General features: G+C 49.9%; 1 protein-coding gene across 1 annotated transcript in view; it reads right to left on the minus strand.

Moving 5' to 3' along the window:
• Positions 1 to 24,813, minus strand: part of LOC119959009 — a 478,444-nt gene that overhangs the window by 7,956 nt on the left and 445,675 nt on the right. The window lies entirely within an intron of this gene.

Here is a 24,813-nt window from a genome sequence, read left to right on the forward strand (position 1 = left end):
TTTCGTCTTTGTGGTTGAGATCTGACTGGTGATGATTTAACTTGAGGATCACCATACCTCAGGCGAGGAGCAATAATAGCAATAATAATAATCGCTTATTGTCACAAGTAGGCTTCAATTAATTTACTGTGAAAAACCACAAGTTGCCACATTCCGGCGCCTGTTCGGGGAGGCTGGAATGGGAATTGTGAGAAGGCGGAGTTTTCATGATTCAGTTATATTATAACCATGTGATCTGAATCTAATTAATCTGGTTTTCTCTTTGTTAATATTGTCTCACAGTGAGGGAAACCTCACTAATTGGATAGATGAGTGATTGTTCTTCAGTCTTGTCATGGACGGACCCGCTGAATATGGAGGCATATCCTGTGTGGCAGGATTTAACTCCAACTCAATCTATAAGATTGCGGATGATACCACTGTGGTAGGTCATTTCGCAACTAATGACGAATCAGATACAGAAGGTAGATAAATCACTTGGTTGCATAGTGTACCTAAAACAGCCTTTCTCTAAATGTCGGAAAGATCAAGGAACTGATCATCAAGCGTTGCACAACACGCACACCCGTCTACAGCCAAGGGTCCGAAGTGGAGGTGGTCGATCGCATTACAATTTTGGGGGTCACCATCACCAACAGTCTGTCCTCGTCCACTCACGTTGATGCAACAGTCAAGAAAGACCAACATCGTCTCTTCCTCCTACGGAAGGAGAAGACATTAGTCATGTCTGCATCGACTCTCACAAACTTCCACAGATGTGCCATAGAGAGCATCCTAACCGGCTGCCTCACAATTTGGTAGGGCAACTGCTCAGCCCAAAGTCGAAGGAAACTGCAGTGCGGTGAAGTCAGCCCAAAGCATCACACAAGCTTGCAGCCGCACTGTTTTTCTGCTGACAACTGCCGCTGCCGCAGGACAGCAGACAGAATTATCAGAGCCCCTCCCACCCAGGTTTTGACTTTTTACAGACTATTGCATCAAACAGAAGGTACAGAATTCTGAAGACCTGCACATCCAGACATAGGAACATCTTCTTCCCCACAACTACGAGACTCCTCAACAACTCTCCCTCGGACTGATCTGTTCCCTGTAAGAACACTATTCGCGACGCCCTATGCTGCTCTTGCTCATGGATTTGCTTTGTTTGGCCACTTGTTCTGCACTGTAACCAATCACTGTTTGTCGATGTACCAGTTGTCAATGCACTCTGTCGATTATTCTTTTTTTGCCTGCTATGTATGTAATGTATATGTTCCCTTGGTAGCAGAAAAATACTTTTCACTGCACTTCAGTATACGTGACAATAAATCAAATCAAAGTTGTTCCTGTCTCACTGGATTGGATTGGATTGGATTGGATTTGTTTATTGTCACGTGTACCGAGGTACAGTGAAAAGTATTTTTCTGCAAGCAGCTCAACAGATCATTCAGTACATGGAAGAAATGGGAATTAAACAATTCAAGAAAATACATGAGAATACATAATAGGGCAACACAAGATATACAATGTAACTACATAAGCATTGGCATCGGTTGAAGCATACAGGATGTAGTGTTAATGAGGTCAGTCAATAAGAGTGTCATTTAGGACTGCCCGATCAATTCATCTCAAACAGAACAAGACTAAATTTTGAACTCTCGCTTTTCCAACACAACTCGACGCAAGCTGGCCTGACAACTTGGACTGGATTGTCACGTCAGTTATTGCAGACCCATCTTGGAAAAATGAGTCCCACTTCCGAGCAAACAGCGGATGAAAAATCGACGAAGATGGGATTCGAACGCACGCGTACAGAGCACAATGGATTAGCAGCCCATCGCCTTAAACACTCGGCATCTCAACCCACGAGTGCATGCGTCAAAAAGTCTTAATTCATTTTGCATCCATGAATTGATGGAAAATATCCGCCTCTTTCTCTTCAGCCCGGTGTTCAGTGTTGGAAATGCAGTTTTCGTCAGTAAAATGTATTCCCATCACATTCAGAGACATTTGTGAATGGACTGATGTGAAATACTTCAATGTTATGTTCAAGATATTTCCACACAGTGTGAAAAGCCCCCGATGAAAGGCTGGAATCACCCATCATTTGACAGCAAAATCAAACCCTCCCGGCTTCACAGAGGAATCCATCGATCATTTGAACACACACTTCACGATAAAGATTGTCTGATCATTGAGTTACGGGTATCTTGTCCTGCCTGGCTTCAATCCCCAGGAAACGGAGATTATATTCTTTCGGCGAGTCTTGAAAGTATACTTGAAGCAGATTAAAGATAAATTATTGTGTCAGGATCAGACTATTCCTGGTTGAAAGGTATGGTTTTCAGCAAGTGCCTTAATATTCAGCGGGGCCGTCCGTGACAAGACTGAAGAACGATCACTCGTCCATCCAATCGGTGAGGTTTGCCTCACCGTGAGACAATATTAACAGAGAGAAAACCAGGTAAATGAGATTCTGATCACACTGTTATAATAGAACTGAATCATGAAAACCCCGCCTTCACACTTTTGCCCCTCGCCTGAGGTATGGGGATTCTCAGGTTAAATCACCACCAGTCAGATCTCACCCTCAAAGGGAAAGCAGCCGCTGGTCATCAGGGAGTAAAGCGACTTAATTTACTTTAGAACTGGATAAACGTATGTTATATCCGGGATGTGACTTCCCTCAGACTGATCGAATGATTGGCAGAAAGGAAATTAACGACCATTGAGGACTTACTGGTACCTGAGGCTTTGTTGGAATGTTGGTTTTAAAGGTTCATCATAAAATCTAGAGATAAAAAGCCAGGAAAATGGACATGAGGATTATCATTAAATCATTGAAATGCAAAAGCAGGCAATTCGGCCCATCGACTCTACACCGACACTCTGAAAGAGTCCCTGTGACCCCACCACATCCCTGCAACGCCCCCCAATTTTCTGAGCACTAAGGGGCAATTTAGTCAGGGTGGGGGCTGTTCACAGGGAGGGGATTAGTCAGGGTGGGGCCTGTTCACAGGGAGGGGATTAGTCAGGTTCGGGGCTGTTCACAGGGAGGGGATTAGTCAGGGTGGGGCCTGTCCATAGCGAGGGGGATTAGTCAGGGTGGGGGCTGTTCACAGGGAGGGTGGGTTAGTCAGGGTGGGGACTGTTCACAGGGAGGGGATTTAGTCAGGGTGGGGCCTGTTCACAGGGAGGGGGGATTAGTCAGGGTGGGGGCTGTTCACAGGGAGCGGATTAGTCAGGGTGGGGCCTGTTCACAGAGAGGGGATTAGTCAGGTTCTGGGCTGTTCACAGGGAGGGGATTAGTCAGGGTGGGGCCTGTTCATAGCGAGGGGGATTAGTCAGGGTGGGGGCTATTCACAGGGTGGGTGGGTTAGTCAGGGTGGGGACTGTTCACAGGGAGGGGATTTAGTCAGGGTGGGGCCTGTTCACAGGGAGGGGGGATTAGTCAGGGTGGGGGCTGTTCACAGGGAGGGGATTAGTCAGGGTGGGGCCAGAGAGGGGGTTTAGTTAGGGCGGGGGCTGTTTACATGGAGGGTGGTTAGTCAGTGTGGGGGCTGTTCACAGGGAGGGGGGATTAGTCAGTGTGGGGGCTGTTCACAGGGAGGGTGGTTAGTGAGGGTGGGGGCTGTTCACAGGGAGGGGGGATTAGTCAGGGTGGGGGCTGTTCACAGGGAGGGGGATTAGTCAGGGTGGGGGCTGTTCACATGGAGGGGGTTAGTCAGGGTGTGGGCTGTTCACAGGGACGGGGATTAGTCAGGGTGGGGGCTGTTCACAGAGAAGTGGGATTAGTCAAGGTGGGGGCTGTTCACAGGGAGGGAGTTAGTCAGTGTGGGGGCTGTGTCATGATATACACCAGTATATCATGGTGCAGACACACACACTGATGGACATACACTCGGACCTATCAACAGGCACAAACACCGCAACCAATCACCAGTTAGAACATACACACTATAAAGGCAGAGGGCATCACTTTTCCTGCTCATTCTGGATGCTGCCTCTCAGAAGTACAAAAGCTCATCAAGTACAGTACAGACTCTCACCACGTGCTGAGAGATTCAACTGGTTCGGACAGGCACAGGTCTCTCGTTAATCTAGCATCTTGTAAACTCACAGTTATAGCACAGTGTCTAGCATTTTATATCAGTTAATAAAATTGTGTTGAACCATCTTCAGTGTTGGTGGCCTATGTCTGCTTCACGGATCCACAGTGCCCAACACTTCATGGGATGTTAGAACTTCTAAGACCTTCCAGTGATCAGCCTTCCACCAGTCTTCAACCATCCTGCAGAATGGACATCATTCGCCTGCCAATATCCCTCCGCGTTACCGGCAACCTGAGCTCCAACTGGGAGATTTTAAAACAGCGCTTCCAGCTGTACCTCGAGGCCATGGACTTGGAAGCTGCCTCGGATGCACGGAAGATTTCTCTCCTCCTCTCCACAGCTGGGGACCATGCGCTCCACATCTTTAACTCGCTCACCTTCGCTGACGGGGAGGACAAATCGAAGTTGAAGATGGTCCTCCAAAAGTTCGATAGCCACTGCGAGGTCGAGGTAAACGAGAGCTTTGAGCGCTATTTGCGCGATTATCCTCTCCCACGCCGGGTGGGAGAATCGCGGGAGGGCCGCTCTGGCACCCCCCGCGATTCTCCCACCCCCCCAAAATGGCGTGTCACGTTTTGCGTGAAAAACGGCGGCCCGCGATTCTCAACCCGGATGGGCCGAGCGGCCTGCCGTTACCGACCGGTTCACGCCGGCGGCAACCACACATGGTCAATGCCGGCGTGAACATGGTGCCAAAAGCTATTTTGTGGCTTGTGGGGGGCGGAGAGCGGAGTGAGCACCACGACCGTGCTCGGGAGGGGACTGGCCCGCGATCGTCGGGCCGGCGTCTCAAAGGAACACAATCTTTCCCCTCCACCGCCCCGCAATGTCAATCCTCCACGTCTTGCGGGGCAGCGGAGGGGAAGACGGCAACAGCGCATGCGCGGGTTTGAGCCGTCATCCGTCGTGACGTCAGCCGTGCATGCGCGGGTTGGAGCCGGCCAACCCGCGCATGCGCGGCTGACGTAATTAGGCGCGCCGGCCGTGTCATTCTCGGTGCGCCGGTCCTTGATGCCAGTGACAAGGTCCTGTGGCTGAGATTTATGGCACGGGGGGAGAATAGGGGGCAATGAGAGGCCCCCGACGCCGTTGTGAACCTCGCCATGGTTCACGACGGTGTGGGCCTTGCGGAGAATTCCGCCCTATATCTTTCAGCAGCGCTTACAGGGTAAGGACAAACCTTTCCATTCCTTTATCACCCACCTCCGTGTCCATGCGCAGTCCGGTAACTACGGGTCCACCTCTCACTCCATGATATGCCACCAGACAGGTTTCGATGTACAGTCGGAGCCCCGTCGCCAGCAGCTTCTTAAGGTCAAGCAGCTCACCCTGTCCACTGCCATTGAGACCTGCGTGTTCCATGAGCTCGCCTCCACGCGATATTCCCACATCCAGGCCGCTGAAACGGCGCGGCAAGATCCCCATGAGGCAGAACAGGTCCACGTCATCAAATCGTTCCAGGGCCTAAGCCTGGATGAAGGCGCCCATTTGGCACGCTTTGCTTGGACGCACCGAACGTGGCGACGTCGAAGAATGTACTGCACAGGCGCTCACCAGGCTGGATTGCACCGTGCATGCTGGTGGCATAATGAACGCACTGACGCAATGGCGTGCGGCAACTGTGGCTCCGCCCACTTAAAGCGGCAATGTCCCGATGACGTTTGCAGTGTGCCAAACATGGCCACTATGCTGCTTTATGCAGGTCGACCCAGCCGGCTAGTTTCCGATGATCCAGCCAGCCTCGCAGGGATGTCCAGGCCACTCAGCCCACAATCAACGAGCCTGTCCCAGACCTGTCCCCCGACTTTGACAGCGATGACCTGCAAGCCCCTTTCCAAGTTTCCATCATAACAAAGCACAGGATGTCTCCAAAGCGCAGCACCAAACCCATTCCCATACACAGAATTGATCCGGATGATGAGTGGTGTACCACCCTTCCGGTCAACCCGAGTAAGGTTCCGTCTGGACACCGGTGCCTCCACCAATCTCATTGTGCTGTCTGACCTTCGCAGCCTTCGTGTCCAGCCTGCCATCCTGCCCTCTGCATGCCAACTGCTTGATTACAACGGTAATGCCATTGCTGCCAGTGGCTCACGCTAACTCGAGCTGACGCATCGCGCTCACACAGCTGTGCTATCCTTCGAGATCGTTGCCTCCACGAAAACTTCCTTGCTTGGCGCACAGGCATGTAAGCTGCTGAACTTGGTGCAGATGGTTCACTCTCTCTCTCCCAGCGACGTGTCTGCCTCTCCTGACACCGACGCCAGGGTGCAACTCGACTCCATCATCAAACATTACCGCAATGTCTTTGAGGGCGTGGGCACGCTCCCGTATACATACAAGATTCTACTCAAGCCAAATGCCACGCCTGTGGTACACGCACCTCGCAGGGTCCCAGCGTCTCTTAAGGACCACCTCAAGCAACAGCTCCAAGACCTCCAGGACCAAGGGTTGATATCCAGAGTCACAGAACCGACTGACTGGGTGAATTCCATGGTCTGTGTGACGAATTCGTCCGGGAAGCTAAGGATCTGCATAGATCCTAAGGACGTTAATCGGAACATCATGTGGGAGCACTACCGGATTCCCAAACGTGAGGAACTCACGTGTGAAATGGCTCACACCAAACTCTTCAGAAAACCCGACCCCTCAAAAGGCTTCTGGCAAATCCAGCTGGATGAATCGAGCAGAAAGCTGTGTACATTCAATCTGCCCTTTGGCAGATACTGCTGCAACCAAATGCCATTTGGCATCATCTCGGCGTCCGAAGTATTTCACAGAATAATGGAACCGATGATGGAGGGAATCGAAGGCGTCCGTGTCTACGTCGATGACATAATAATCTGGTCCACCACCCCGCAGGAGCACATCAGTCACCTCAAGCGTGTTTTCAAACGCATACACGAGCATGGCCTCCACCTCAATAAAGCCAAATGCTCTTTCGGTCAGTCAGACATCAAATTCCTGGGTGACCACATTTCCCATTTGGGTGTGTGGCCGGATGAGGACAGCATTGCTGCAATCATTGCCATGAAAACGCCTGAGGACAAGAAATCGGTCCTCCGGTTTTTGGGAATGGTAAATTTCCTCGGAAACTTCATTCCCAACCTCGCCTCGCATACCACGGCTCTCAGGAACCTAGCCTGGAAGACAACGGACTTCCAGTGGCTCCCCTGCCCACAAGCTGGAGTGGAGGGAACTGAAAGCCAAGCTGTCCACGGCCCCAGTTCTGGCCTTTTTCTATCCGGCAAAGGAAACAAAAATCTCCACGGACACCAGTCAGTCTGGGTTTGGAGCCGTACTTCTGCAGCGTGATGAGGCCTCGTCATGGGCCCCCATAGCCGTGCTTCTGCAGCGTGATGAGGCCTCGTCATGGGCCCCCGCAGCCGTGCTTCTGCAGCGTGATGAGGCCTCGTCATGGGCCCCCGTAGCCGTGCTTCTGCAGCATGATGAGGCCTCGTCATGGGCCCCCGTAGCCGTGCTTCTGCAGCGTGATGAGGCCTCGTCATGGGCCCCCGTTGCCGTGCTTCTGCAGCGTGATGCGGCCTCGTCATGGGCCCCCGTAGCCGTGCTTCTGCAGCATGATGAGGCCTCGTCATGGGCCCCCGTAGCCGTGCTTCTGCAGCGTGATGAGGCCTCGTCATGGGCCCCCGTAGCCGTGCTTCTGCAGCGTGATGAGGCCTCGTCATGGGCCCCCATAGCCGTGCTTCTGCAGTGTGATGAGGCCTCATCATGGGCCCGCGTTGCATATGCGTCACAGGCAATGACCCCCACAGAACAGCGCTATGTGCAAATAGAGAAGGAGTGCCTCGGCCTTCTGACCGGTGTCGTAAAGTTCCACCGCTATATTTATGGACTTCCCCAGTTTACTGTCGAGACCGACCATCGTCCACTCGTCAACATAATACAAAAGGACTTGAATGATATGACGCCTCGCCTCCAGCACAGCCTGCTCAAGCTATGGAGGTATGAGTTCCAACTTGTTTATACCCCTGGCAAGGACCTTATCGTTGCCGATGCCCTCTCCAGGTCGGTCACCAGGCCATGCGATCCCGAAGGGTTCGTTTGCCAGGTTGATGCCCACATTATGTTCGCAGGCTCCCACTTGCCAGCATCGGATACTTGCCTGGGACAAATTCACCACGAGACAGCGGCTGACCCCCTACTACAGCGTGTCATGCGCCTCATGACGGACGGGTGGCTCAAGGGCCAATGCCCGCAGTTTTACAACGTTCGAGATGATCTGGCAGATGGGGTTCTCCTGAAGCTCGACCGCATCGTGATCCTGCACAGCATGGGCCAGCTGGTCCTGGAACAGCTGCACGAGGGCAAACCGGGTGTTGGAAAATGTCGCCGAAAGGCCAGGGAAGCTGTGTATTGGCCGGGAATCAACGACGACATTGCCAATGCGGTACTCAACTACCCCACCTGCCAGGGTTTACAGCCGGCATAACCACGGGAGACTCTGATGCCCCATGAGTTGGTCACATCGCCCTGAACCAAAGTGGGCATCGACCTGTTTCACGCATTGGGTAGGGACTATGTATTAATTATAGATTACTTCTCAAACTACCCGGAGGTATTCAGGTTGCACAACCTCACTTCATCCGCTGTCATTCGGGCGTGCAAAGAGACATTTTCCCGGCATGGCTTCCCGCTCACAGTGATGTCGGACAATGGCCCCTGCTTCACCAGCCAGGAATGGGCCAGCTTTGCCCGACAGTACAACTTTGCACACGTCACATCCAGTCCCCTGTACCCTCAGTGCAATGGCAAAGCAGAAAAGGGGGTTCACATAGTCAAGTGGCTGCTCTGCAAAGCTGCCGATGCCGGCTCTGACTTCTATCTCGCTCTGTTGGCCTATCGTTCCGCCCCGCTCTCCACTGGGCTGTCGCCCGCACAGTTGTTATTGAACAGTTGTTATTGAGGACGACGGTGCCGTCCATTCACACCCTGAATCTTGATCATGTCCCAGTGCTTCACAGGGTGCAGACGTCTCAGATGCAGCAAAAGGCAACACACGAATCACGTGCTGCTGATCTCCCTGTTGGTGGCTGGTCTGCACCTGCTGTTGTCCTTAGGCAGGTGGCCCCCCGTTCCTTCCTGGTCCGGTTACCGGAACGGATCCATTCGGCGCCGCAATCGGCGTGCCCTTTGCCTTGTTCCACAATCGCCATAATATCGTCCGAGTAGCTCCTCTACTGACCCTGCCATGGACTGTGCAGAGCTTCCGGTCATTCTGCCTCCTCCTGACTGTGTTACAGCCCACCCAGCTCCTGACCTGGCGGCTCTCGACCCACCCTTGATGCGGTCAACCAGAATTCGTCGCCCATCTCAGAGACTGAATTTATGAGCTTTGCAAATTTATGGTCTCTCTGAGATGTTTCCTTCCTTGTTAAATTGTTTTCTATTGGTTTGTATATAGCAATGTTCTTGTTCAATTAGTTGCACACTAATCATCTACACCAGGCACCTTCCCTTGTATATAGCTTCATTTTCCTGTATATAGATTTGTACATATGTCTTTGCACCTCACATGTAGTTAGGAACATTATTCACACACCCACACTATTTATTGTCACACATTCACATCAAATTTTTTTTAAGGGGGATGTCATAATATACAGCAGTATATCATGGTGCAGACACACCCACTGATGGATAAACACAGGGACCAATCAACATGCACAAACACCGCAGCCAATCACCAGACAGAGGTCATCACTTTTCCTGCTCATTCTGGATGCTGCCTCTCAGAAGCACAAGAGCTCATCAAGTACAGTACAGACTCTCACCACGGGCTGAGAGATTCAACTGGTTCGGACAGGCACAGGTCTCTAGTTAAACTAGTAACGTGTAAACCCACAGTTATAGTATGTCTAGCATTTTATAAGAGTTAATAAAATAGTGTTGAACCATCTTCAGTGTTAGTGGCCTATGTCTGCTTCACGGATCCACAGTGCCCAACACTTCACCCTCTTTCCCCTTGACACCACCCTCCTCCCTGTTGAAGAGGATTTTGTCTTTGGTCGGGTCTGGTGGGGGGATTACTTTGTGCAGAAACGGCCTGAACCTATCAGCGGAGTCGGCTCCGTTGGATGAGGTAAAGGTGAAATGGGGGTGAATTGGGTCCTATTCTGGATGAGGGAGTGTAGAGCGAGGCTCTTCACAGGGTCAGCTCCACCTCCACTTGCGCTCGGCTTAGTCTGATCCAGTTCAAGGTGGTGGACAGGGTTCATCTGACCAGGGCGAGGATGAGTGGATTTTTCTCTGGGGTGGGGGACAGGAATGAGTGTTGTTCTCGGGGGGCCAGCTAACCACACTCATATGTTCTGGTCTTGTCCCAAGTTAGTAAGTTTTAGGGTCACTTTCTTCAACACCATGTCAGAGATACTCAATGTCGATCTGGAGCCACGTCCGCTGGTGGCCATTTTCAGGGTATCAGACTCGCCGGTGCTGAGGTCGGGGGTGAAGGCAGATGTCATCGCATTTTCCTCGCTAATAACCAGAGACGTGTTCTGATTGGGTGGAGGTTTCCTACTCCGCCCAGTACCTCAGCCTGGTTGGGTGACCTCATGTCGTTCCCGTACCAGCCTCCCCGGACAGGCGCCGGAATGTGGCGACTAGGGGCTTTTCACAGTAACTTCATTGAAGCCTACTCGTGACAATAAGCAATTTTCATTTTCATTTAATTTTCATTTCAGTTCATTTCATTTCATTTCATTTGGAGAAGGTCAAGTTCAACATTGGGGAGGGGGGGGGGGGGGTGAAAGGATCTAACGCAGCCAATCACGGAATCATAGAATTCGCAGTGCAGTAGGAGGCCATTCGGCCCATCGAGTCTGCATCGGCCCTTGGAAAGGGGCTCACCACCCAAGCCACATCTCCAAACTATCCCCGTAACTCAGTAACCCCATCCAAACTTTTCTTTGGACACTAAGGGACAATTCAGTATGGTCACTTCATCCAAGTTGCACATCTTTGGACTGTGGGAGGAAACAAGAGCACCCGGAGGAAACCCACGCAGACACGGGGAGAACGTGCAGACTCCGCACAGACAGTGACCCAAGCCGGGAATCGAACCTGGGACCTTGGAGCTGTGAAGCAACTGTGCTAACCACTGTGATACTGTGCTGCCCATTTACTTTTTCAAGATCAAGTCACCGTCAGTTGTTCAGGGGTTTCGTTTCCCGTTGGGGGGGGGGTTAGTTAATTTTAATTTTTGCTCGTCCTGTTCATTGTCACTGTAATTTGAATGATTTGTTTTATATTACATTGTTTATAATGAACAATTTGCAATAATGTATTTTATTTAAAAAGCTTTGCGATAGGTGATGCACCACATGGTTAAATATCCTGCCACAATTGGCACTGTGGCTCACACATAAACAAGGGGAATTCCTTTGAGTGAACTAGGAAGAGTCCACACCTTCAGGAATTGTACCCGAGTGAGAGTCAGCACATTCAGGAACTGTACCCCAGTGAGAGTCAGCACTTTCAGGAACTGTACCCCAGAGAGAGTCAGCACCTTCAGGAACTATACCCAGTTAGAGTCAGCACCTTCAGGAACTGTACCCCAGTGAGAATCAGCACCTTCAGGAACTGTACCCCAGTGAAAGTCAGCACCTTCAGGAACTGTACCCCAGTGAGAGTCAGCACCTTCAGGAACTGTACACCAGTGAGAGTCAACACCTTCAGGAACTGTACCCCAGTGAGTGTCAGCAGCTTCAGGAACTGTATCCCAGTGAGATCCAGCACCTTCAGGAACTGTCTCCCAGTGAGAGTCAGCACCTTCAGGAACTGTATCCCAGTGAGAATCAGCACCTTCAGGAACTGTACCCCAGTGAGAGTCAGCACCTTCAGGAACTGTACCCCAGTGAGAGTCAGCATCTTCAGGAACTGTACCCCAGTGAGAGTCAGCACCTTCAGGAACTGTCCCCCAGTGAGAGTCAGTACCTTCAGGAACTGTACCCCAGTGAGAGTCAGCACCATCAGGAACTGTGCCCCAGTGAGAGTCAGCACCTTCAGAAACTGTACTCCAGTGAGAATCAGCACCATCAGGAACTGTACCGCAGTGAAAGTCAGCACCTTCAGGAACTGTACCCCAGTGAGAGTCAGCACCTTCAGGAACTGTCCCCCAGTGAGAATCAGCACCTTCAGGAACTGTACCCAGTGAGAGTCAGCACCTTCAGGAACTGTACCACAGTGAGAGTCAGCACCTTCAGGAACTGTACCCCAGTGAGAGTCAGCACCTTCAGGAACTGTACCCCAGTGAGAGTCAGCACATTCAGGAACTGTACCCCAGTGAGAGTCAGCACGTTCAGGAACTCTACCCAGTGAGAGTCAGCAGAAAGTGGATCTCTGAAAAGCTCACCATCTGTCGGAACAGAAGCTGATAAAGAAAACCTGGATTTGTAGCTCGTGTGAACAATGATCACTGGTATTAGGAATGTTGTCATGTGTGGAGCTGAACTGAGAATTTGTCAGGAGTTTGAGGAGATGCTGTTTCTCGCTGGCCCAGAACTTCTGATGTGTGTGTGTGTGGGTGTCTGGGTATGTTTCTGCATGTGTGTGTGAGTGTTGTGTGTCTCGTTGTTTGTGTGTCTGGCTGTGTCTGGATGTGCATGGAAGCAACAATTGAAGATATCTGCTTTGGAATTGACAAGATATTCCAGGATAATAAATTTGAATGACAAGCCTTGCCTGGGTCTGCCTGTTCCCACATTGTTGTTCGTCTTCCCCGGGGTCCTGACAACCGGAGCCAAGAGCGATTTCTGTGTCAGTAATTAACAAACATTCCCACTGCCAGCATTGCAGGATCCAATCAGTGAGAGCAGCAGAGAGGCTACCTCACTCTGCTTTATTTCACTACAACCTCATCTTTCAATGAATTCATGGTCAAACAGCAAAGGGCAATTTCTCATCGCTTCAACTTCTAACCGGGCCCCAGAAACAGCAAGCTCTCTCTGATCCGGCTGCCATGGTGACATTCCGGAGCTGGGAGGGTGACATCACTGTGGTAGTGTGACAAGGGGTATTACAGTACCTGGGAGTGTGAGCTGCCATTGGTGCAGAGGGCTCGCTGCCCAGGAGCTGGTTTAGCACACTGGGCTAAATCACTGGCTTTTAAAGCAGACCAAGGCAGGCCAGCATCCTGGTTCAATTCCCGCACCAGCCTCCCTTGTAGCCATCTAAAATGGACACCAGTATACAAAATGGAGAACTGCAAAGACTGCAGGGAAAAACGGACATAGTCCAGGACAAAGCTTGCAGAAGCTTTCAACAGTGAGGCACTCATAAAAACCAGTTTCCCCACAGCTGCAGAGTCCAGGCAGCGATGTTAATGGGTAAGCGATCTGCATACTAATGAGGTGATACCGGGACAGTCCCAGATACAATAGATACATTTAAGTATCGATTGATACTTTTCTATAGCGAAGCAGACAGGATGGCGCCAACGAAACCAGGACAATAAGCCCTAAGAACCGCCCCAGCCATCAAGGAACGACCCTAGGATAGGGGGGTTCAAATCATATCGATTGGGAAAGACCCAATCGATCCCCAGTAGGTGAGAGAGCCCTCCCCAAGGGGCACGGACCTCTGGGGACCTATAAAAAGAAGGTCCGGCACATGGTTCGGCCTGCTGTCCCCTGTTGCCTCCTGTCTCCGGCCTCCGACTCTAGCCTCCAGACTCCTGTCTTTCATCACCGGCCGTTGAGCAGCAGCCATCTATCAGTAAGTGCCAAAACGACGATCGCTACGTGACCCAGGCATTGCTTGTACTCTTGCTGACTATTAGCGAACAGAAGTTGCAGACCAGAAAGGAACAAAGGCCTTGTCCCCTGACCTTGCTTGTTCCTACTTAGATAAGTATTAGTCTTTTAGCGTGTGCATGAGTATTTATTATGATTGCTATAATAAACTCTAATTGTTTTGGACTTACTAATCGGTGTATGACTTTATTGACGTGAACTTGACCTTAGCACTTGTGACGGTGTCTCTTACGGCACCTGGCGACTCCAGAGCATAGAAATAAGAAACAGAGCCAAACGAGTGTTAAGCACACTGCCTCTATTGGAGGAGTGTTAAACACACTAACTTAGAACGACCAACACCCTGAACAGGCGCCGTAATGTGGCGAATAGGGGATTTTCGCAGTAACTTCATTGAAGCCTACTCATGACAATAAGCGATTTTCATTTTCATTGGCCCAAGTATCGTGTTCTCTGTATTCTTATTGGTCGAGAGGAAGGTAGCCTCGCCTACGAGCCGGGGTATAAGAACCCGTCTTCCCCAGCAGCCAGGCCATTTCTGTACGTCTGCTGCCAGGCTCACTTCTTGCTGATTAAAGCCTTTCATTTCGGACATCACCTACGTTTCGTGCATCAATCACATGGGAGATGTCTTTACCCTCCAATTGAAACTCAGTCACCTGACCCACCCACAGCCTCATTTCTGCAAGAGTTTGGAAAGGGCCAGGAAATGACCCTCAGCAAGAGGTAAACTAACCAGCTGCCCTGGAGCAGGATGACCAACAGGGGAGGAGGTCACCACCCTGACATTGTTGGGAGTCTCTCCTGTATCATAGAACAGTACAGCACAGAACAGGCCCTTCGGCACTCGATGTTGTGCCGAGCAATGATCACCCTACTTAAACCCACGTAACCCGTATACCCGTAACCCAACAATCCCCCCATTAACCTTACACTACGGGCAATTTAGCATGGCCAATCCACCTAACCCACACATCTTTGGACTGTGGGAGGAAACCGGAGCACCCGGAGGAAACCCACACACACACGGGGAGGACGTGGAGACTCCACACAGACAGTGAGCCAGTCGGGAATCGAACCTGGGACCCTGGAGCTGTGAAGCATTGATGCTAACCACCATGGCATGGGGCCCACTGCCCGCGATCGGTGCCCACCGATCGCGGGCCCATGGCACCCTTGGTACGGCCGTGGTACTGCCGTGCCAATCGGTGCCATGGTTATGAAAAGCGAGTTTGTGACGCCGTTTTTACGAACGGCCAGACCAGGTGTGTTTGCCGTTCGTAAAAACGGCGTAAAGGGCTGGGACTTCGGCCCATCGAACAGCTGTGAATCGCTGCCGGCCGTAAAAAAACGGCGGCAGCGATTCGGGTCGGGAGTTGGGCGGGGGGTGGGGGAGAAAAGCGGGAGGGCGGGAAAAATGTCGGGAAGGCCCTCCCGCTATTCTCCGACCCGTTGTGGGGGTCGTAGAATTTCGCCCAAATTGTATTTGCCGCGGGGGGGGGGGGGGGGGGGGGGGGGGTCCGGAGAATGTGCCCAAATCAGCGCAGGGCGTGAACTTCGATTTTTGCTGATCGCAATTCCAGCTCCATGTTCTCACGCCGGAGCTGAATTGCACCTGGTTGCCTTCCCACTGGGAGCACAAATCAGGAAGCGACTCCCAATCCGTAGCCATGCAAATTAATACACGGTGAGGATTGCGAGGGATTTCCCAGCAAATCCTGCTGCCAGGCCGCCATTTTAAGCCAAGACAACAACAGAGAGTTTGAGTGGCTGCCCCCCCCCCCTCCCGCAACACAATTCAGCCCCTGGACCCGGGATCCCTTGGGTCAGCCCCCCTGTCCCACCCCCACAGTACGGGGATGACCCACCCATCCCTAATGGAGGGGATTCCAGGCAGGTGTCTCTCTTCTGGGGGGGGGGGTCTCTGGTGGGGGTGTATTTAGTTATGGTGAGGGGGTGTTTGGTGGGGCTGGGGTGGGCAGGTCTTGCATTGTGGGGGGTGGGGAGGGTGGCCCTCCATTGGACTTTGGGGGCAACTCCCGTAAAGAGTTACCCCCTTGGCCCACCGTGAGGCCCACCACATCAGGGCCATGCTGGTCAAGACCTGCGCTAATTCCTGCCTGTGTGATTCCCAGCCCAGAAGTCCGGAGAATCCCGACGATTCAGAGAACATGGGACACAGCCCTGTCGGCAATCCCATTTTCTGCCCTCTGGATTCTCCGCTGCCCACCGCTGGGAGTGGATATCCTGATGTGATGGAGAATCCGGCCCTTAGTCTACCAAACGGAATGTTCCGTGTCTGGTCTCTTGAACATTCCCAATTTTAATCGGTTCACCATTGGTGGCCGTGTCTTCAGGTGTCTGGGCCCCAAACTCCCAAATTCCCTCCCTCCACCTTCCGTCTCTATTGAGACATTCCTTAAAACATCTTTAACAAAAGCTTTTGGTCAGTCACTTTGGATGTTTCATTACTCTGAAGGCACCACATAAATATAAGTTGTTGTTATACTTTACTGATGTTGAACTATTGAGGGAAGGGAGAAGACAGGGAGTCAGAGCAACTTCCCGAGGCCAACATCGATTTTGTTTGGTGTTAACTTACTGCACTTGAGAATTCCATTTTCACAAGTTGAAGAGTGCCACATATAAAAGCCGGGACATCCCATCATTGCAGCTTCTCTGTAACAGTCATCGTACACTTGGCAGCATCTGAGTGGGTGACAAACAGGAGATATAATTTCAGATGTAAGTTTTTCATGGAGAGACTGAAACTCAGTCAGGGGATTAATGATTCCAAACAAGCCTCAGATTGGGTTCCCAACTCTGAAGAATTGTCCTGGAGTTTTCAGGAACTAAAGATGAATCCTCAGGGAACTCATTTCACATAACTGAGGGGATAAGGACATTGCTGCCCTTTAACAACATGGTGTTCTCCTATTTTATTGCAACGCATTTGTTCATTTTAGAGAAACTGGTGGTAGGAGGGAAAAGCTGTTTCTGAAAAAACACCCAATCAGATGACAAAGAGTCTGTTCCCTTTCCAATTGGTTTGGAAAGGTGGGCACCCCGAGAGTGGACATCTCAGACCAATGGCAGCATGGAGGTGGGATGTTTGAGGTGGGAGGTGATATCATGAACATTCCAGGAACATGTAGAATTATTCTTGTCCCATCAACATTGGGGCAGCACGGTAGCACAGTGCGTTTGCAATATGGTTTCACATATCCAGGGTTCCAGGTTCGATTCCTGGCTTGGGTCACTGTCTGTACGGAGTTGACATGTTCTACCTGTGTCTGTGTGGGTTTCCACCGGCTTCTCCGATTTCCTCCCATGTAATGAACTCCAATTGGCTTTATTGGTTGGCCAATTGGAGGTTGAGCTCCCTCAATGATAGCTCATTGAGGGGGCCCATATCAGCACCTGTGTAGGCTTTGTGAGCCAGTCATAAATTAACTGGACTACCAGGAGCACTGTTTGCAGCTGCTCCTCTAATATCGTTATTGTAAATAAATATTGGTGTGGTGACGGAACTCCTGCCTCCCGTGGATTACTACAGTGGTGACGAGGTAAACTAAGAATTTTGCGGAGACCAGCTGCCGCACTCGGAGGGTAAGCCATGCCATTTCTAAAATGCTGTTTTTTGGGAGGTTAGAGGCATTCGACCCGGCTATTGAGGACTGGTCCAGTATGTGGAGAGAATGAGTTACTTCCTCCGGGCAAATTATATACTGATGGACGAAAGGAGACGGCTTATCCTGCTGTCGGCGTGCGGACCCTCAGCTTTCGCCATTATACGTAGTCTGATTTATCCCGATGCGCCGGACACGAAAACTTTCCAAGAAGTAACGGAATTGGTGAAAGAGCACTCCGACCCAAAACCACCCCTCATTTTGCGTACGTACAGATTCTACACAGCGAAGCGGGAAGACAGGGAGTCAGTCATGAATTTCTTGACCCGCCTGAGAAGACTGGCGGAAAAATGTGACTTCGGCCCGACGCTAAATGAAATGCTTCAGGACCGGTTAGTGTGTGGCATAAACGACCTCACAATACAGAAACGCCAGTTGGCGGAAACGGAGCTAGACTGCAGGCAGGCGTTACAGCTCGCACTGTCCCTAGAAAAGGCAGCAAGTGGGGCGCAGGAACTACAGGGCACGCCAATGGAGGTAGATACCTGTGAGAGGGACTATCACAATGGGTCCTGCTACCAGATAGCCGCTCTCAGGGAAAGCCTGAGGAATAGAGGGAAAAAGGAAAACCCCAGAACTGCCCCCAAGTCTGCCAGGACTAACTGGAGACAGAGGGAAGTACCGGGTGAGGATCCCCCAACAGAAAAGGACCGTTTCTGGCACGAGACAGAGTTGGGTAACAATGTCAGAAACCCTAGAAGGAGATGGCAAAAGAGGAATAGCAGGTGGGGACGCAGGGAAGTACACAACATAGACGCCCCATCCTCCTCCGAAGGGGAACAATTATATAATATTGCAACGAAGAAAGCAGAACTCATTAAGATTACCCCACGGGTGAACGGGCGGCCGACAATAATGGAAATAGACTCGGGTGCGGCTGTATCAGTAATGGGAGTGGCAGCATTTAGAAAAATTAAAGATGGGCTCCAGCCACTAACCCGAACAAAGACATGGACAAAACTTAAAACCTACACGGGGGAATATCTGGAAGTTCTAGGCACGACTCATGTACCCGTGGAATATGAGAAACAATTGCTCAGATTACCGTTGACGATAGTAGAGGGCTCCGGACCGAGCTTAATTGGACGAAACTGGCTGAAAGACCTAAAATTAGATTGGATGAAAATTTTCCAGAGTGGAAGCGGGCAGTTGAGTGGAGTACTCCAAAAATACCCGGAGGTCTTCCAGGAAGGTTTGGGGGCAATCATAGGCCCCAAAGCAACTTTGCACGTGGACCCAGAAGCCCTTCCGAAATTTTGTAAGGCCAGGCCGGTACCTTTTGCATTAAGGAAGAAAGTAGATGACGAAATAGAAAGGTTACGGTGCGACGGCATTATCAGACCAGTACAGTTCTCGGAATGGGCAACGCCGGTGGTACCAATTTTGAAACCAGACGGCTCGATTCGGCTCTGTGGAGATTTCAAACAGATGGCAAACAAATACGCACTGCTGGACAAATACCCAATCCCGAAAATAGACGACCTATATGCCAAATTGGCAGGTGGGATTTTGTTCACAAAACTGGACATGAGCCACGCCTACCTGCAGTTAAAACTGGACAAGGGCTCCCAGAAGCTCGCTACGATCAACACCCTGAAGGGCCTTTTTCGTTATACAAGGCTACCTTTCGGAGTGCCATCAGCCTGCGCTATATTCCAGCGTACGATGGAAAATATTCTGCAGGGACTTCCGCAGGTGGTGATTTACTTGGACAATGTCTTAATCACGGGTAGGACAAACAGGGAACACTTAATGAACCTGGAGGAAGTGCTCAGGCGTTTTGCTAAGGCAGGCGTACGGCTAAAATGGGAAAAATGTGTTTTTCTGGCCCCACAAGTGACGTACCTGGGATATAAAGTAGACGAGTCAGGCTTACACCCATTAGAAGACCGAGTAAGGGCAATAAAAGAAGCCCCAGCTCCCACCACGGTCCAGGAGTTACGATTATTTCTAGGGTTGGTAACCTATTATGGAAAATTTATTGAAAATAGGGCGTCCATCCTAGAACCCCTCCACCAGCTACTAAAAAAGGGGCAAGAATGGAAATGGTCCGCCCGCCAAAACCGAGCATTTAGGGACATTAAGGAACAGCTGTCATCCAAAAATGTCGTAGAGCATTATGACCCAAGGAAGGAGTTGGTGGTCACTTGTGATGCATCCCCCTACGGGGTAGGAGCCGTCTTAGCCCAGAGAGGAAGGAATGGGGAAGAACGGCAAACAGCCTATGCTTCGAGGACCTTGGCGATGGCTGAGAGGAAGTACGTCCAAATCGAGAAGGAAGGACTGGCGGTGATATTCGCAGTAAAAAAATTTCACCAGTATATGTACAGGCGGAAATTCACCATAGTGACGGACCATAAGCCATTAGGGTTATTAAAAGAAGGCAAGTCAATACCCCCGATTGCATCAGCTAGAATCCAATGCTGGGCGTTGCTACTGGCGGCATATAGATACGTTCTGGAGCACAGACCGGGAACGCGAGTAGCAAATGCAGATGCTTTGAGCAGACTTCCCCTCCCGGACACTCCGCCGCAAATACCAAAAGTAGAGGAGACAATTATTACTCTAAATTTGTTGGACACCCTACCAGTAGACGCACAACATATTCGGATTGTGGACGCAAAAAGTCCCAGTTTTAGCCAAGATGAAGCATTTGCTGCTAACAGGGGAACTGGAAAGACCAGTGGAGCCCCAGATGCACCCATACTGGAGCAGAAGGTACCAAATAACCGTAGAAGACGGTATCCTATTATGGGGAGCCCGGGTAATAGTCCCAGCTCAGGGCCTGTGGTGGTATGGATATGAGCACTGCCATTGGTGCAGAGCACTGGCTTCCCATTGGCTCTGGCTGGTCATGTGCCTCTCGTCCGATTGGTTGGGACTAGTCATGTGACTGCCCTCCAATTGGTCGAGAGGCAAGTAGGTCCCGCCTCCGAGGCGGGGTATAAGTACAGAGGGGCAAGATCAAGAATGACAAGGTCTTGCGGTGGCGGATCAAGTTGTCCATGTACAACTACGATATCTTGTATCGTCCTGGGAAGCTCAATGAGCCTTCCAATGCCCTATCCCGCAGTACCTGTGCCAGAGCGCAGATTGACCACCTCCGCTCCCTCCACATGGACCTCTGCCATCCTGGAGTCACTCGTTTCTACAATTTTATTAAGACCCGCAACCTGCCCTACTCCGTCGAGGAAGTCAGGACGGTCACCAGGGACTGCCACGTCTGCGCCGAGTGCAAACCGCACTTCTACCGCCCCGAACGAGCGCATCTGATCAAGGCGTCCCGTCCCTTCGAGCGTCTCAGTATAGACTTCAGGGGCCCCACCCCTCCAACAACCATAATACTTATTTCTTGAGTGTTATCGACGAAGACTCTCGATTCCCTTTCGCCATTACCTGTCCCGATGTTGATTCCTGCTTAATTTGCTGTCAGTCTAGATTCAATAAAATCTGAGATGGATTTGCAGGTATCACATCATTTAATAATAACTAACTTGCAAGGCTGACTCAATCCATAGGACCTCAGGACACACACTGTCTTCTGAGAGCCCAGAATAAAGAGAGAGACCGAGGACAAAGGGTCTCTACAGATATATTCACAATCACAGTAAGATTCACATATAAGCTTCCCATTGGTCATTCTGTACACCTCCTGACCTGGCCCTATATCCTAATTGGTCACTTTGCATTGTAACCCCAGCATCCTTTTCACTATTCTCTCCACGAGGCAAAGCTCCCCTCCCCCTTCCTAGCCATGCTGCGCTCATCCCTTTGTTCTCTGTCTGTGAACACATTACCCTCAGGGTCCTACGGTCCACCCTCTTCGTTTGTTCGCTTCCTCACCGACATGACCACAACAACCGTCATAAAGGCCCTCCTATCCATCTTCTCCCTGTTCGGTTACCCCGCGTACATCCACAGCGACCGGGGGTCCTCTTTTATGAGTGACGAACTGCGTTAGTTCCTGCTCAGCACGGGCATAGCCTCTTGCCGGACATAAGAACATAAGAACATAAGAACTAGGAGCAGGAGTAGGCCATCTGGCCCCTCGAGCCTGCTCCGCCATTCAATGAGATCATGGCTGATCTTTTGTGGACTCAGCTCCACTTTCCTGCCCGAACACCATAACCCTTAATCCCTTTATTCTTCAAAAAACTATCTATCTTTACCTTAAAACATGTAATGAAGGAGCCTCAACTGCTTCACTGGGCAAGGAATTCCATAGATTCACAACCCTTTGGGTGAAGAAGTTCCTCCTAAACTCAGTTCTAAATCTACTTCCCCTTATTTTGAGGCTATGTCCCCTAGTTCTGCTTTCACCCGCCAGTGGAAACAACCTGCCCGCATCTATCCTATCTATTCCCTTCATAATTTTAAATGTTTCTATAAGATCCCACCTCATCCTTCTAAATGCCAACGAGTACAGTCCCAGTCTACTCAACCTCTCCTGGTAATCCAACCCCTTCAACTCTGGGATTAACCTAGTGAATCTCTTCTGCACACCCTCCAGTGCCAGTACGTCCTTTCTCAAGTAAGGAGACCAAAACTGAACACAATACTCCAGGTGTGGCCTCACTAACACCTTATACAATTGCAACATAACCTCCCTAGTCTTAAACTCCATCCCTCCAGCAATGAAGGACAAAATTCCATTTGCCTTCTTAATCACCTGTTGCACTTGTAAACCAACCTTCTGTGACTCATGCACTAGCACACCCAAGTCTCTCTGCACAGTGGCATGCTTTAATATTTTATTGTTTAAATAATAATCCCGTTTGCTGTTATTCCTACCAAAATGGATAACCTCACATTTGTCAACATTGTATTCCATCTGCCAGACCCTAGCCCATTCACTTAACCTATCCAAATCCCTCTGCAGACTTTCAGTATCCTCTGCACTTTTCGCTTTACCACTCATCTTAGTATCATCTGCAAACTTGGACACATTGCCCTTGGTCCCCAACTCCAAATCATCTATGTAAATTGTGAACAATTGTGGGCCCAACACGGATCCCTGAGGGACACCACTAGCTACTGATTGCCAACCAGAGAAACACCCATTAATCCCCACTCTTTGCGTTTTATTCATTAACTAATCCTCTATCCATGCTACTACTTTACCCTTAATGCTATGCATCTTTATCTTCTGCAGCAACCTTTTGTGTGGCACCTTGTCAAAGGCTTTCTGGAAATCCAGATATACCACATCCATCGGCTCCCCATTATCTACTGTACTGGTAATGTCCTCATAAAATTCCACTAAATTAGTTATGCATGACGTGCCCTTTATGAACCCATGCTGCGTCTGCCCAATGGGACAATTTCTATCCGGATGCCTCGCTATTTCTTCCTTGATGATAGATTCCAGCATCTTCCCTCCTACCGAAATTAAGCTCACTGGCCTACAATTTCCTGCTTTCTGCCTACCTCCTTTTTTAAACAGTGGTGTCACGTTTGCTAATTTCCAATCCACCGGGACCACCCCAGAGTCTAGTTAATTTATCACTAGTGCATCTGCAAATTCCCTAGCCATCTCTTTTAGCACTCTGGGATGCATTCCATCAGGGCCAGGAGACTTGACTACCTTTAGCCCCATTAGCTTGCCCATCACTACCTCCTTAGTGATAACAATCCTCTCAAGGTCCTCACCTGTCATAGCCTCATTTCTGTCAGTCGCTGGCATGTTATTTGTGTCTTCCACTGTGAAGACCGACTCAAAAAACCTGTTCAGTTCCTCAGCCATTTCCTCATTTCCCATTATTAAAACTACCTTCTCATCTTCTAAAGTACTAATATTTACCTTAGCCACTCTTTATAGCTTTTTAGTAGCTTTCTGTTGCCCCCTAAAGATTTCCCAGTCCTCTAATCTCCCAGCAATCTTTGCCACTTTATATGCTTTTTCCTTCAATTTATTTCCTTAGATATCCACGGTCGATTTTCCCTCTTTCTACCGTCCTTCCTTTTTGCTGGTATAAACATTTGCTGAGCACTGTGAAAAATCGCTTGGAAGGTTCTCCACTGTTCCTCAACTGTTCCACCATAAAGCCTTAGCTCCCAGTCTACCTTAGATAGTTATTCTCTCATCCCCTTGTAATCTCCTTTGTTTAAGCACAAAACACTAGTATTTGATTTTACTTTCTCACCCTCCATCTGTATTTTAAATTCCACCATATTGTGATCGCTCCTTCCGAGAGGATCCCTAACTATGAGATCATTAATCAATCCTGTCTCATTACACAGGACAAGATCTAGGACCGCTTGTTCACTCGTAGGTTCCATTACATACTGTTCTAGGAAACTATCGTGGATACATTCTATAAACTCCTCCTCAATGTTGCCTTGACGACCTGGTTAAACCGATCGACATGTAGATTAAAATCCCCCATGATAACTGCTGCACCATTTCTACACGCATCAGTTATTTCTTTGTTTATTGCCTGCCCCACCATACCGTTACTATTTGGTGGCCGATAGACTACTCCTATCAGTGACTTTTTCGCCTTCCTATTCCTGATTTCCACCCAAATGGATTCAACCTTATCCTCCATAGCACCGATGTCATCCCTTACTATTGCCCGGATGTCATCCTTAAATAACAGAGCAACACCACCTCCCTTACCATCCACTCTGTCCTTCCGAATCGTTTGATATCCTCGGATATTTAACTCCCAGTCATGACCATCCTTTAACCATGTTTCAGTAATGGCCTCTAAATCATAGTCATTTACGATGATTTGTGCCATCAACTCATTTACTTTATTCCGAATACTACGAGCATTCAGGTAAAGTACACTTATGTTGGTTTTTTTACCTCTGTTTTGAATCTTAACATCTCCAGTTTTATTCCTTTTGTTATTACTGGGCCTATTCACTGAGCTCCCCTCAGTCACTGTACCTTGTACAGTCGCCCTTTTAGATTTTTGACTATGTCTTCTCTGCCTTGCACTTTTACCCTTACTTCCTTTTGCTTCTGTCCCTGTTTTACTACCTTCCAACTTCCTGCATCGGTTCCCATTCCACTGCCACATTAGTTTAAACCCTCCCCAACAGCTCGAGAAAACATCGGTTCCAGTCCTGCCCAGGTGCAGACCGTCCGGTTTGTACTGGTCCCACCTCCCCCAGAACAGGTCCCAATGCCCAGGAATTTGAATCCCTCCCTCTTGCACCATCTCTAGAGCCACGCATTCATCCTATCTATCCTGACATTCCTACTCTGACTAGCTCGTGGCACTGGTAGCAATCCTGAGATTACTACCTTTG

The sequence above is a fragment of the Scyliorhinus canicula genome, chromosome 31, assembly GCF_902713615.1.
Source record: "Scyliorhinus canicula chromosome 31, sScyCan1.1, whole genome shotgun sequence".
In the NCBI taxonomy this organism is placed as follows: Eukaryota; Metazoa; Chordata; class Chondrichthyes; order Carcharhiniformes; family Scyliorhinidae; genus Scyliorhinus; species Scyliorhinus canicula.